At 46.6% G+C, this 14121-nt stretch overlaps 1 protein-coding gene across 2 annotated transcripts in view; it reads left to right on the top strand.

Annotated features, from left to right (window-relative positions):
• Positions 1-560: 560 nt before the first annotated feature.
• Positions 561-14121, top strand: part of ADCK1 (aarF domain containing kinase 1) — a 132213-nt gene continuing 118652 nt past the window's right edge. The window contains exon 1 of one of the 2 annotated variants that reach the window (XM_061429590.1): positions 561-1148. The gene's annotated coding sequence lies outside the window, so the exon portion shown is untranslated. The remainder of the gene's footprint in view (positions 1149-14121) is intronic. The other variant, XM_061429591.1, reaches the window with a different exon arrangement.

The following is a 14121-nucleotide window of genomic DNA, read 5'->3' on the forward strand; positions in this document are numbered from 1 at the left end:
TCCACGGAAAATCCTGTTGGAAATTTATTAGAATTGCTTTGAACTGGTGGCTCAGAGGGTAAAGCCTCTGCCTGCAATGTGGCAGACCCAAGTTCGATCACTGGGTCAGGAAGATCCCCTGGAGAAGGAAATGGCAACCCACTCCAGTATTCTTGCCTGGAGAATCCCATGGATGGAGAAGCCTGGTAGGCTACAGTCCACGGGTCACAAAGAGCTGGACACGACTGAGCAATTTCACTTTCTTTCTTTGAATTGACAGATGAATCTTCCACCCCATCTCTACCTGACATGAAGTATTAATAATAGCTCAAGAGATGTTTGGAGAAGGCAATGGCACCCCACTCCAGTACTCTTGCCTGGAAAATCCCATGGGCGGAGGAGCCTGGTGGGCTGCAGTCCATGGGGTCACGAAGAGTCAGACACAACTGAGCGACTTCACTTTCACTTTTCACTTTCATGCACTGAAGAAGGAAATGGCAACCCACTCCAGTGTTCTTGCCTGGAGAATCCCAGGGACGGGGAGCCTGGTGGGCTGCCGTCTATGGGGTCGCAAAGAGTTGGACACGACTGAAGCGACTTAGAAGCAGCAGCAGCAGCAAGAGATATTTGTAGAATGAATGAAGGTCTGATGATCATCTCCAAAGTACACCTTATAAACAAACATTCCATAAATAGAGGTCAATGAATGAATGGATGAGAGACAAAGATGACTAAGATGAATCAGCAACTGTGTAAAAATTTTCCTTGCCTGTTCGAATACCTTATTTTAAATACACAAAGCCACAACTCCATCCTCTTACTGAACATAAATTTATGACCAGTTTGGAAAGACTCTTGGAGATAATTTTTTTCAGGAAGGCTCGTGTCCGCAGCGCAGGCAAAGAAACAGGCTACCTGCTACCCGCAGGTCAAGTGTCTGCGACGCCTCGGCCTCCGGAGGAGGAGCTGTCCAGAGGGAGCGCGGTCTTTCTCCCGCCCCCGTCTCCGCGGCTGAGGGCACCAAAGAACTACAACTCCCGGCAGGCCGCGCAGCGCCCCGGCTTAACCAAGCGCAATCTGGGGGGGTGGCGGCAAAGTTGCCCGCGAATCCCCGCCGCCCTGGTTGCGGCTGGAAGCCTAGCGCCGCGTCTTCCTGCTTCCCTACTCGGGTGAGTAGGGGCAGCCCCACTTCGGAGGCTGAAGCCGAGCCCGGGCCGCCAGGGGCCGCGGGAGCGCGGGGAAGCCGCAGTGGACGCGCCTCCGCCGGGGCCGCCGGTCGCGAGGGGACCCCGCGCGAGTGTCCTTGGCACCCGCGGGCCCGGCGCGCGGCCACGTGACTCGGGCGACTAGCAGGGGCCCCGCCTCCTCCGCGGCCACTCCTGCCGGCTCTCCGGTGGGCGGAAACGGGGCGCGGTCCCGTGTGTCCGGTGGAGCCGGCTGGAGGAAGGCAGCCGGTGGCTCACTCAGACCTCCTCGGGCCCTGTGGTCTGTGGCCTCCGAGGCGCAGGCGTCCCGGGGCCTGAGCGCGGTCTGGATCAGAAGCAAGAGCGCGCGGTTATCTCTGCCCTCCGTTGGGGCCCGCGGCGCCCAGCAGCTCTCCTTATCTGTAGCACTGGCTGGGGCTTCCCTGGTGGCTCAGATGGTAAAGAATCTTGTTCAGTTCAGTCGCTCAGTTGTGTCTGAATCCTTGCGACCCCATGGACTGCAGCACCGCCAGGCTCCCGGTCCATCGCCAACTCCCGGAGCTTACTCAAACTTATGTCCACTGAGTCGGTGATGCCATCCAAGCATCTCATTTTCTGTTGTCCCCTTAAGAATCTTATCTGTCTGAAATGCAGGAGTGCCAGGTTCGATCCCTGGGTAAATAAGATGCCCTGGAGAAGGGGGTATGGCAACCCTCTCCAGTACTTTTGCCTGGAGAGTTCCCATGGACAGAGGAGCCTGGTGGGCTACCGTCCATGGGGTCACAAAGAGTCGCACATGACTGAGCGACTTTTTCACTTTGCTGGGCTCTGAGCTTTCGGATTGCAAGGTAAACTTGTGCTGATGACAGCCGGTGTGTGGAGAGCTTCCTCTAGAAGATACCTACTGAGTACAGCTCTCTCCCCAGGTTAAGTGACATTTACTTTGTACTGACTAGGAAGTCATTCGATTCAACAGATACTTATTGATCACCTCCGTGATTCTTGGCACTTGGTGTTCAGGAAATATTTGCAGAGTTGAAAGTGAGTTAGACTTTGTCTGTGCCTTCCCACCGGGGAAGGCAATGGCACCCCACTCCAGTACTCTTGCCTGGAAAATCCCATGGACTGAGGAGCCTGGTGGGCTGCAATCCATGGGGTCACTATGAGCCGGGCACGACTGAGCGATTTCACTTTCACTTTTCACTTTCATGCACTGAAGAAGGAAATGGCAACCCACTCCAGTGTTCTTGCCTGGAGTATCCCAGGGACGGGGGAGCCTGGTGGGCTCCCCTCTCTGGGGTCGCACAGAGTCGGACACGACTGAAGTGACTCAGCAGCAGCAGCAGCAGTGCCTTCCCACGTTTTCATTAAGCAGTAGTTCTCAAACTTCTCACCTGAAGGGCTTGGTACAACACAGAAACCTGGACCACATCCCCAGAGGTTCTGATTCAGTAGGTCTGGGGTTCCCAGATGAAAGCTCAGCGGTAGAAAAAGTCCTCCTGCCAATGCAGGAGATGCAGGTTCAATCCCTGAGACGGAAAGATTCCCTGGAGTGGGAAATGGCAATCCACTCCAGTATTCTTGCCTGGGAAATCCCATGGACAGAGGAGCCTGGAGAGCTACAGTCCATGGGGGTCACAAAGAGTCCGACATGAGTGAGCACTCACACACGCACAGTTCTACGGTGGGGAGCAAGTATTTGCATTTCTAACATTCTGTTCTGGGGATACACTTTTGTGTATCATTGTTCTGTAGGAAAAAAATCCTGTGAACTTAAAGCACCAGCTCTTCACTCCTGGACCTGGGCTTTTCTATGCTGGTGCCCGTTTAACTTTGGTAGTGATAGTGAGCATGTATGTATTACTTTGTTCGCTGTAACTTCCCCCACATTTTATACAGATTTTCATGTATAGGTCTACACGTGTCAGTTTTCCTGAGTTACATCGTATTTTATCTTGCTGTGTCTGCTTGGCCATTTCTCAGCAGCCCTCAGGATGTAAAATTTGACCTCTGCTGGTAGAGTTTACATTTTTTTTTCCTTTCTGATATACACATTTTCTTCTCATACAAGGGACCTGTAAGATAAGAATAGTGCTTGGTTCAGGCATCTACCCCTCTCCCCCACGACTCACTGAATAAACTATTTCAGTTTAGCTATATGCATCAGAGGCGCTCAGCAAGCCCTGTTCTCATCCACCTTGTGTGCTCTTGTTTGGATCAGATAGGCTTGTATTCAAGTTCTGGCTGCATCACTTAGTAGCTTTCCATCCAGGTTTCTTACTTTTTCTAAAACTCATCTTCCTCTGTAGAATGAGGGTATAATAGGATGCACCCCAGAATGCAGTGGTGTGAGTTGCATGAGATGTTTAAGCACACTGTTCTTCCTGAGTCCGCCTCTCTCTGGATGAAATAGTGGTAAATTCTACTCCTTGCCTGGGTGAGATTTATTTTTCCTGTCTACTCCAGGACTTTGGCATCAGTTGGGGATTCATCAGCATTGATTTGAGACATCAAGTCAATGGATGGTACCATCCCCTTGGTCACTTTTTGTCTACATCAGTAACTAAACTTCCCTGAAAACCTGATCACTCTTTCCAAAGGTATTGTTGGGTCTTTTCCAGTCCTGGGAGCAGACCAAAAAAAATACTGCTCCTCTGTGTAACAGTCTTTCTAGGAAATGGGAGGGGGTGCTGTGGTCACTTTATGGGATTAATGGGATTAGAGCCTTAAATTATTTCCTCTGTGGTCATTCTCACCTGTGCAACCAAATAGGATGCAGTGATTCTAGGCTTATTGTCCTGGAATATGGCTTGGGAAAGAAGCAGCAGATGGATGGTAGTTGAAAAGACCCAGCCCAGTGAACAGTAAGTGCTTGGTTCCCTATTTAGTTCGATACAGGGGATGGAATTGCATTTGACCATTAATTTATCAGACTCTGCTCTTGCCTTGTGTCATGACTTGCTGGTATGTTTCCTGTGGTCCAGCAAGATGGATACCATTCTCATCCTTGACTTGACAGTGACATAGCTCTCCTAAACATTTCATAGCCTGGAGTGGTGGCTTATAGTGATTTTTTTTTTTTTTTTGATTGATTTTGTGACATGCTGTTGATTTCTGGGGTGCCAAGTAGCGACGTCCCTGTGCCTAGCTCTGTTTGGGGTTGGTAGAGGGTCAGAAGTCATAGTGACTGATGTAGTTACTTGAGAATGGAGGTGAGAATGATGGTGATTGGAGGTCTGCATCTGGTGATCGGAGTCCCCGATCAGGAAGGTCTGAGGTCACGTACCATAAAGAGAAAGCGCTGAAGGGATTTCCCTTGTGTGTATATGTGTTAGTTGCTCAGGGGTGTCGGACTCTTGGCGATTCCATGGACTGTAGCCCACCAGGCTCCTCTGTCCTCTGTCTACTCTGCCGTTTACTAGCTGAGCCACCTGGGGGTAAATCCCTCATCCTTTCTGCTCCTTGATGTCCTCATTTATCCCTGGGGGTGGCAGTGGTATTTGTCTCACGTCACTGTGTGCTGAGGGGGATGTGTGGAACAGGTGTCCTCAGCCTCTGAGATCTAATGCCTGATGATCTGAGGTGGAGCTGCTGTAATAATAATAGAAATAAAGTGCACAATAAATGTAATGCATTAGAATCATCCCCAAACCATCCCCACCCCTCACCCTAGTCCATGGAAAAATTGTCTTCCATGAAACCCATCCCTGGTCCCCCAAAGGTTGGGGATTGCTGGTGTGGAATAACTAATGAGATAATGAGTGCAGAGGGCTGTGTGAAGGTCAGTTATTACCAGTATTATTATCTGATTGTTAGGTTTTGGGATCCAGTGTCCTCAGGCACTCCCCCTCTCACCCTCAACTGAAAGAAAAGAAGGACGTGATGGTATGAGAGACAACTCAGGTGAAAGTCAAAAAGGCAAGTAAATAGAACAGGGCAGGTGATTCATTAGCAAAAGGTTTAATAATGAAAGGTGTTTCTCATCGACAGACATATTTCATGGCTGACAGAGTCTTTTAAAATACCCCGAGGGAAGCAACTCATTTACATGTTAAAGACTCACTGACACGTTTTGAAAAACTCCAGCTCCAGTCTATTTAGACACAGTTGGGCTCCTATATCATCTATTTTATATTTTTCAATTTCCACCTCTTTTATTACTGAGGACATTTGCATGAAAGCTGAGACTTGGGAATTGTGTCTACTTCAGTGCTGATGTCCCATTCAGAGATGGTCTCAAGGCCGGGGGAGGCCTGTCGCCTGGAGGGCCAGGCCTGGAGGGTGGTGCAACCTCAGGAAGATGGGCTTGGGGAGGGTGGGCTGGGAGCTGGGGCCGGGGATAACTGGGGGAGCATGGCAGCCCTGGGGTTGTGATTCTTACCTGGGGACCTGTGTTGTTACTGACTCAGTACAGGTCTCACAGGGTGTAGTTTATCCATCTCAGAAGGGCTCCAAATATGGGGTGGTTAGTTTTTATGGGCTGCTGCTGCTGCTGCTAAGTCGCTTCAGTCATGTGCGACCCCATAGACGGCAGCCCACCAGGATCCCCCGTCCCGGGAATTCTCAAGGCAAAAACACTGGAGTGGGTTGCCATTTCCTTCTCCTTTTATGGGCTAGGTAATTTCATAGGCTAATAAGTGGGAGGATTCATTCTATTTTGGGGAAGGGGTGGGGACCTCCAGAAATTGGAAATTCCCGCTCCCAACAGTCAGCCTCAGAACTGTCATGGCCCCTGTGGGTGTGTCATTTAACATGTGCTAATATATCACAATGAGCGTATAATGAGGCTCAAGGTCTGCTGGAAGTCAAGTCTTCTGCCATCTTGGGCCTAATTGGTTCGAACTAGTTTATGTCATTTCTTTATGTCAGTTCTAACTAGCTATGCCGTTCTTTTAAAGGGTGTGCCCTGCCCCCTTTGCTCCTGATTCACTTTGAGTGAGGTGGGCGCCACTGGAGAGTTAGAGCACAGGAATGCATAGTTGGACTTGAGTTTCCATGTTGAAGATAGACTGGAATATTTTCACTCTTTCATTCATTCAGTGTGCTGGGGTCCAGCCCTGGTGGATCCAGGGAATTCGAATCGGGGACGGCGTTGGCGAACTGGAAACAATAGTTTTAATTAAATATTAATTAGAGACATAAAGAGTAATAGAATAAGGATAGTTCAGTGAGAAAATTCAGTGGAGAAAAGAGGCTGAATAACTTGGTTTACGTGGAAAGCTAATAAAATTCCAAAATAAGGAATTTGTGTCACCTATGTAGGCCGCAGGTGTCCTCCCGTTCTCCCGAAGGAGAGGAGACACTAAGGCCTCCCTGGTCAGATCTTAGAAGCCCAGGCAAAATTAGTAGGCTTGACGAGCCTCCCACGCCCCAGATGGGAATTCAGCCAGAAGGTGAGAGAAAGAATGACATGGGGAGACCAAGTTTCAGTGAACAAGGCCCGCACTTTATTTTCCAAAGTAGTTTTTATACCTTAAGTTGTGCATAGAGGATAATGGGGGAAGGTCAGCAGTCCTTGATCCTTATCGAAGCCAGGCTTTCAAACTTATCATATGCAAAAGTTTAGGTGATTTACACCATCTTCTGGCCAGGAGGCCTGTCAACATTTTAAGATCCTTTTTTCAAAAAACTTATTTTTCTCTAAAGGTGATTATTCTAAAGTCAGGTGCCACCCTCCGAAAGCATTAAAGTTGCATTCCTATAGGGCAAAGTTGTGGTGTGTATAACAAGAAAAGAATTAACTCAAGGGTCCAAGGTTACAAACATTAAAGCTACTACTTACATTCCTATACACCAATTATATTAATCAATACACTGCCAGGGACACAGCAGGTAAGGGATATGGAAACTTAGCAGCAAACATTGGCCCAACAAGTGAAAAACCCTTCACCAATACAATTTCTAATCAATCTTTTAACTGCTCAAAGGAATCTGTATTTAGACAGTTTAGAACATCTCATGCCTCTCACGGCTGGGAGGCTCTGAACAATCACATGTGGCCAGAAGAACCTATTCAGGCAGGCTAGAGGACTTCCAAAGGAGTTTGTAGGTTGAAACACTCTTGTCACGCCCAGAAACTTTATTAGCTGGAGCTGTAAGTTAACTCTTTTTCATAGAGAGGTGGTGGGGGACAGCCGCCCATAAAGTCAGAGGTGTAGGTGAGAGCACAAAGCAGTAAAGGAGGCAGACTCTGGTTTTGGGGGTAGATGCTCGAGAATTTCCAGGGGGACTCCTGAGGCTTGATCCCGCCTTTTCGTATGGCCGAGCCTCCTTCCTCATGACCTTTGCCACGGGCAGAATTCCTCACGCTGGCTCCCAGCACAGTGGGTATTCTTTTTTTTTTTTTTTATTAGCAGGGTTACTTATTCATTTATTTATTTGTTAGTGAATTCTGCCCTTTGCATCTAGTGGAAAAGGCAGACATTGGACCAGATTATTAGACGTAAAAGCATTGCGCAATAAACCAGAGAGGAAGGAACAAGGAAGGCTGGAAGGTTGACTGACAAAAGGCTTCATAGAAGGTTAGTAGGGGATTGACTGTGGGAGATGAAGCTGCAAAGGTGGATGGGGATGAGAATGGGGTGGGTCTTGAATGCCTTACTAGAGAATTTGGACTTTTTGGTAGATAGTAGGGAGGTAAGATAGAATGTGGTCCACTGGAGAAGGGAATGGCAAACCACTTCAGTATTCTTGCCTTGAGAATCCCATGAACAGTATGAAAAGGCAAAATGATAGGGTAGTGAAAGAGGAACTCCCCAGGTCGGTAAGTGCCCAATATGCTACTGGAGATCAGTGGAGAAATAACTCCAGAAAGAATGAAGGGATGGAGCTAAAGCAAAAACAACACCCAGTTGTGGATGTGACTGGTGACAGAAGCAAGGTCCGATGCTGTAAAGAGCAATATTGCATCAGATCAGATCAGATCAGATTAGTTGCTCAGTCGTGTCTGACTCTTTGCGACCCCATGAATCACAGCACACCAGGCCTCCCTGTCCATCACCAACTCCCGGAGTTCACTCAGACTCACGTCCATCGAGTCAGTGATGCCATCCAGCCATCTCATCCTCTGTCGTCCCCTTCTCCTCTTGCCCCCAATCTCTCCCAGCATCAGAGTCTTTTCCAATGAGTCAACTCTTCCAATGAGGTGGCCAAAATACTGGAGTTTCAGCTTTAGCATCATTCCTTCCAAAGAAATCCTAGGGCTGATCTCCTTCAGAATGGACTGGTTGGCTCTCCTTGCAGTCCAAGGGACTCTCAAGATTCTTCTCCAAAAGCATCAATTCTTCGGCGCTTAGCCTTCTTCACAGTCCAACTCTCACATCCATACATGACCACTGGAAAAACCATAGCCTTGACTAGATGAACCTTTGTTGGCAAAGTAATGTCTCTGTTTTTCAATATGCTATCTAGGTTGGTCATAACTTTCCTTCCAAGGAGTAAGCGTCTTAACTGCATGGCTGCAGTCACCAACTGCAGTGATTCTGGAGCCCAGAAAAATAAAGTCTGACACTGTTTCCACTGTTTCCCCATCTATTTCCCATGAAGTGACTGGGACCGGATGCCATGATCTTCGTTTTCTGAATGTTGAGCTTTAAGCCAACTTTTTCACTCTCCACTTTCACTTTCATCAAGAGGCTTTTGAGTTCCTCTTCACTTTCTGCCATAAGGGTGGTGTCATCTGCATATCTGAGGTTATTGATATTTCTCCCGGCAATCTTGATTCCAGCTTGTGCTTCTTCCAACCCAGTGTTTCTCATGATGTACTCTGCATATAAGTTAAATAAGCAGGGTGACAATATACAGCCTTGATGTACTCCTTTTCCTATTTGGAACCAGTCTGTTGTTCCATGTCCAGTTCTAACTGTTGCTTCCTGACCTGCATACAAATTTCTCAAGAGGCAGATCAGGTGGTCTGGTATTCCCATCTCTTTCAGAATTTTCCACAGTTGATTGTGATCCACACAGTCAAAGGCTTTGGCATAGTCAATAAAGCAGAAATAGATGTTTTTCTGGAACTCTTGCTTTTTCCATGATCCAGCGGATGTTGGCAATTTGATCTCTGGTTCCTCTGCCTTTTCTAAAACCAGCTTGAACATCAGGAAGTTCATTGTTCACATATTGCTGAAGCCTGGCTTGGAGAATTTTGAGCATTACTTTACTAGCGTGTGAGATGAGTGCAATTGTGCGGTAGTTTGAGCATTCTTTGGCATTGCCTTTCTTTGGGATTGGAATGAACACTGACCTGTTCCAGTCTTGTGGCCACTGCTGAGTTTTCCAAATTTGCTGGCATATTGAGTGCAGCACTTTCACAGCATCATCTTTCAGGATTTGGAATAGCTCAACTAGAATTCTATCACCTCCACTAGCTTTGTTCATAGTGATGCTTTCTAAGGCCCGCTTGACTTCACATTCCAGGATGTCTGGCTCTAGGTGAGTGATCACACCATCGTGATTATCTGGGTCATGAAGATCTTTTTTGTACAGTTCTTCTGTGTATTCTTGCCACCTCTTCTTAATATCTTCTGCTTCTGTTAGGTCCATACCATTTCTGTCCTTTATTGAGCCCATCTTTGCATGAAATGTTCCCTTGGTATCTCTGATTTTCTTGAAGAGATCCCTAGTCTTTCCCATTCTGTTGTTTTCCTCTATTTCTTTGCATTGATCACTGAAGAAGGCTTTCTTATCTCTTCTTGCTATTCTTTGGAACTCTGCATTCAGATGTTTATATCTTTCCTTTTCTCCTTTGCTTTTCACTTCTCTTCTTTTCACAGCTATTTGTAAGGCCTCCCCAGATAGCCATTTTGCTTTTTTGCATTTCTTTTCCATGGGGATGGTCTTGATCCCTGTCTCCTGTACAATGTCACGAACCTCAGACCATAGTTCATCAGGAATTCTATCTATCAGATCTAGGCCCTTAAATCTATTTCTCACTTCCACTGTATAATCATAAGGGATTTGATTTAGGTCATACCTGAATGGTCTAGTGGTTTTCCCTACTTTCTTCAATTTAAGTCTGAATTTGGCAATAAGGAGTTCATGGTCTGAGCCACAGTCAGCTCCTGGTCTTGTTTTTGCTGACTGTATAGAGCTTCTCCATCTTTGGCTGCAAAGAATATAATCAATCTGATTTCGGTGTTGACCATCTGGTGATGTCCATGTATAGAGTCTTCTTTTGTGTTGTTGGAAGAGGGTGTTTGTTATGACCAGTGCATTTTCTTTGCAAAAGTCTGTTAGTCTTTGCCCTGCTTCATTGCGTATTCCAAGGCCAAATTTGCCTGTTACTCCAGGTGTTTCTTGACTTCCTACTTTTGCATTCCAGTTCCCTATAATGAAAAGGACATCTTTTTTGGGTGTTAGTTCTAAACGGTCTTGTAGGTCTTCATAGAACCATTCAACTTCAGCTTCTTCAGCGTTACTGGTTGGGGCATAGACTTGGATTACTGTGATATTGAATGGTTTGCCTTGGAAACGAACAGAGATCATTCTGTTGTTTTTGAGATTGCATCCAAGTACTGCATTTTGGACTCTCTTGTTGACCATGATGGCTACTCCATTTCTTCTGAGGGATTCCTGCCCGCAGTAGTAGATATAATGGTCATCTGAGTTAAATTCACCCATTCCAGTCCATTTCAGTTCGCTGATTCCTAGAATGTCGACATTCACTCTTGCCGTCTCTTGTTTGACCACTTCCAATTTGCCTTGATTCATGGACCTGACATTCCAGGTTCCTATGCAATATTGCTCTTTACAGCATCGGACCTTGCTTCTATCACCAGTCACATCCACAGCTGGGTATTGTTTTTGCTTTGGCTCCATCCCTTCATTCTTTCTGGAGTTATTTCTCCACTGATCTCCAGTAGCATATTGGGCACCTACTGACCTGGGGAGTTTCTCTTTCAGTATCCTATCATTTTGCCTTTTCATACTGTTCATGGGATTCTCAAAGCAAGAATACTGAAGTGGTTTGCCATTCCCTTCTCCAGTGGACCACATTCTGTCAGATCTCTCCACCATGACCCGCCCGTCTTGGGTTGCCGCATGGGCATGGCTTAGTTTCATTGAGTTAGACAAGGCTGTGGTCCTAGTGTGATTAGATTGACTAGTTTTCTGTGAGTATGGTTTCAGTGTGTTTGCCCTCTGATGCCCTCTTGCAACACCTACTGTCTTACTTGGGTTTCTCTTTCCTTGGGCGTGGGGTATCTCTTCACGGCTGCTCCAGCAAAGCATAGCCATTGCTCCTTACCTTGGACGAGGGGTATCTCCTCATTGCCGCCCTTCCTGACCTTCAACATGGGATAGCTCCTCTAGGCCCTCCTGCACCCGTGCAGCCACGGCTCCTTGGACGTGGGGTTGGTCCTCCCAGCCACCGCCCCTAACTTCGGACGTGGTGTAACTCCTCTCATTGCTGCCCCTGACCTCGACGCTGGGTATCTCCTCTCAGTCGCCCTCCCTGACCTCGGACGCAGGGTAGCTTCTCTCCGCCGTTCCTGCGCCATCGCAGTCTGGTACTCTCTGCCGCTGCCCCTGACCTCGGACATGGGGTAACTCCTCTTGGCCGCCTCCCTTGGGGCATGGGGTCCTCCTGACTTCTTCCCCTGACTTCAGACGTGGGGTGGCTCCTCTCGGCTGCGCTTAGCGCGCGGGTCGCAGCCGCCTGCGCTTAGCGCGCCGGTCGCAGCCGGCAACCTGCATAGGAACCTGGAATGTCAGGTCCATGAATCAAGGCAAATTGAAAGTAGTCAAACAGGAGATGGCGAGAGTGAACATTGACATTCTAGGAATCAGCGAACTAAAATGGACTGGAATGGGTGAATTTAACTCAGATGACCATTATGTCTACTACTGTGGGCAGGAATCCCTTAGAAGAAACGGAGTAGCCATCATGGTCAACAAAAGAGTCCGAAATACAGTACTTGGATGCAATCTCAAAAATGACAGAATGATCTCTGTTCATTTCCAAGGCAAACCATTCAATATCACGGTAATCCAAGCCTATGCCCCAACCAGTAACGCTGAAGAAGCTGAATTTGAATGGTTCTATGAAGACTTATAAGACCTTTTAGAACTAACACCCAAAAAAGATGTCCTTCTCATTATAGGGGACTGGAATGCAAAAGTAGAAAGTCAAGAAACACCTGGAGTAACAGGCAAATTTGGCCTTGAAATACGGAATGAAGCAGGGCAAAGACTAATAGAGTTTTGCCAAGAGAATGCTCTGGTCATAGCAAACACCCTCTTCCAAAAACACAAGAGAAGACTCTACACATGGACATCACCAGATGGTCAACACCGAAATCAGATTGATTATATTCTTTGCAGCCAAAGATGGAGAAGCTCTATACAGTCAGCAAAAACAAGACCAGGAGCTGACTGTGGCTCTGATCATGAACTCCTTATTGCCAAATTCAGACTTAAATTGAAGAAAGTAGGGAAAACCACTAGACCATTCGGTATGACCTAAATCAAATCCCTTATGATTATACAGTGGAAGTGAGAAATGGATTTAAGGGCCTAGATCTGATAGATAGAGTGCCTGATGAACTGTGGTCTGAGGTTCGTGACATTATACAGGAGACAGGGATCAAGACCATGCCCATGGAAAAGAAATGCAAAAAAGCAAAATGGCTGTTTGGGGAGGCCTTACAAATAGCTGTGAAAAGAAGAGAAGCAAAAAGCAAAGGAGAAAAGGAAAGATATAAACATCTGAATGCAGAGTTCCAAAGAATAGCAAGAAGAGATAAGAAAGCCTTCCTCAGCGATCAATGCAAAGAAATAGAGGAAAACAACAGAATGGGAAAGACTAGGGATCTCTTCAAGAAAATCAGAGATACCAAGGGAACATTTCATGCAAAGATGGGCTCAATAAAGGACAGAAATGGTATGGACCTAACAGAAGCAGAAGATATTAAGAAGAGATGGCAAGAATACACAGAAGAACTGTACAAAAAAGATCTTCATGACCAAGATAATCACGATGGTGTGATCACTCACCTAGAGCCAGACATCCTAGAATGTGAAGTCAAGTCGGCCTTAGAAAGCATCACTATGAACAAAGCTAGTGGAGGTGATGGAATTCCAGTTGAGCTATTCCAAATCCTGAAAGATGATGCTGTGAAAGTGCTGCACTCAATATGCCAGCAAATTGGAAAGCTCAGCAGTGGCCACAAGACTGGAACAGGTCAGTTTTCATTCCAATCCCAAAGAAAGGCAATGCCAAAGAATGTTCAAGCTACTGCACAATTGCACTCATTTCACATGCTAGCAAAGTAATGCTCAAAATTCTCCAAGCCAGGCTTCAACAGTATGTGAACCAAGAGCTTCCAGATGTTCAAGCTGGGTTTAGAAAAGGCAGAGGAACCAAAGATCAAATTGCCAACATCCGTTGGATCATAGAAAAAGCAAGAGAATTCAAGAAAAATATCTACTTCTGTTGCATTGACTATGCTAAAACCTTTGACTGTGGATCACAACAACTGTGAAAAATTCTTCAAGAGATAGGAACACCAGACCACCTTACCTGCCTCCTGAGAAATCTGTGTGCAGGTCAAGAAGCAACAGTTAGAACCAAACATGGAACAGCAGACTGGTTCCAAACTGAGAAAGGAGTACGTCAAGGCTGTATATTGTCACCCTGCTTATATAACTTATATACAGAGTACATCACGCGAAATGCCAGGGTAGATGAAGCACAAGCTGGAATCAAGATTGCCAGGAGAAATATCAATAACCTCATATGCAGATGACACCACTATTTCGGCAGAAAGTGAAGAGGAACTAAAGAGTCTCTTGATGAAAGTGAAAGAGGAGAGTGAAAAAGCTGACTTAAAACTCAACATTCAAAAAATGAAATCAGGGCCTCTGGTCTCATCACTTCTTGGCAAATAGGTGAGAAAACAATGGAAACAGTGAGAGACTATTTTCTTGGGCTCCAAAATCACTGCGGATGATGACTACAGCC

The sequence above is a fragment of the Bos javanicus genome, chromosome 10 (genome assembly GCF_032452875.1).
Source record: "Bos javanicus breed banteng chromosome 10, ARS-OSU_banteng_1.0, whole genome shotgun sequence".
Lineage (NCBI taxonomy): Eukaryota > Metazoa > Chordata > Mammalia > Artiodactyla > Bovidae > Bos > Bos javanicus.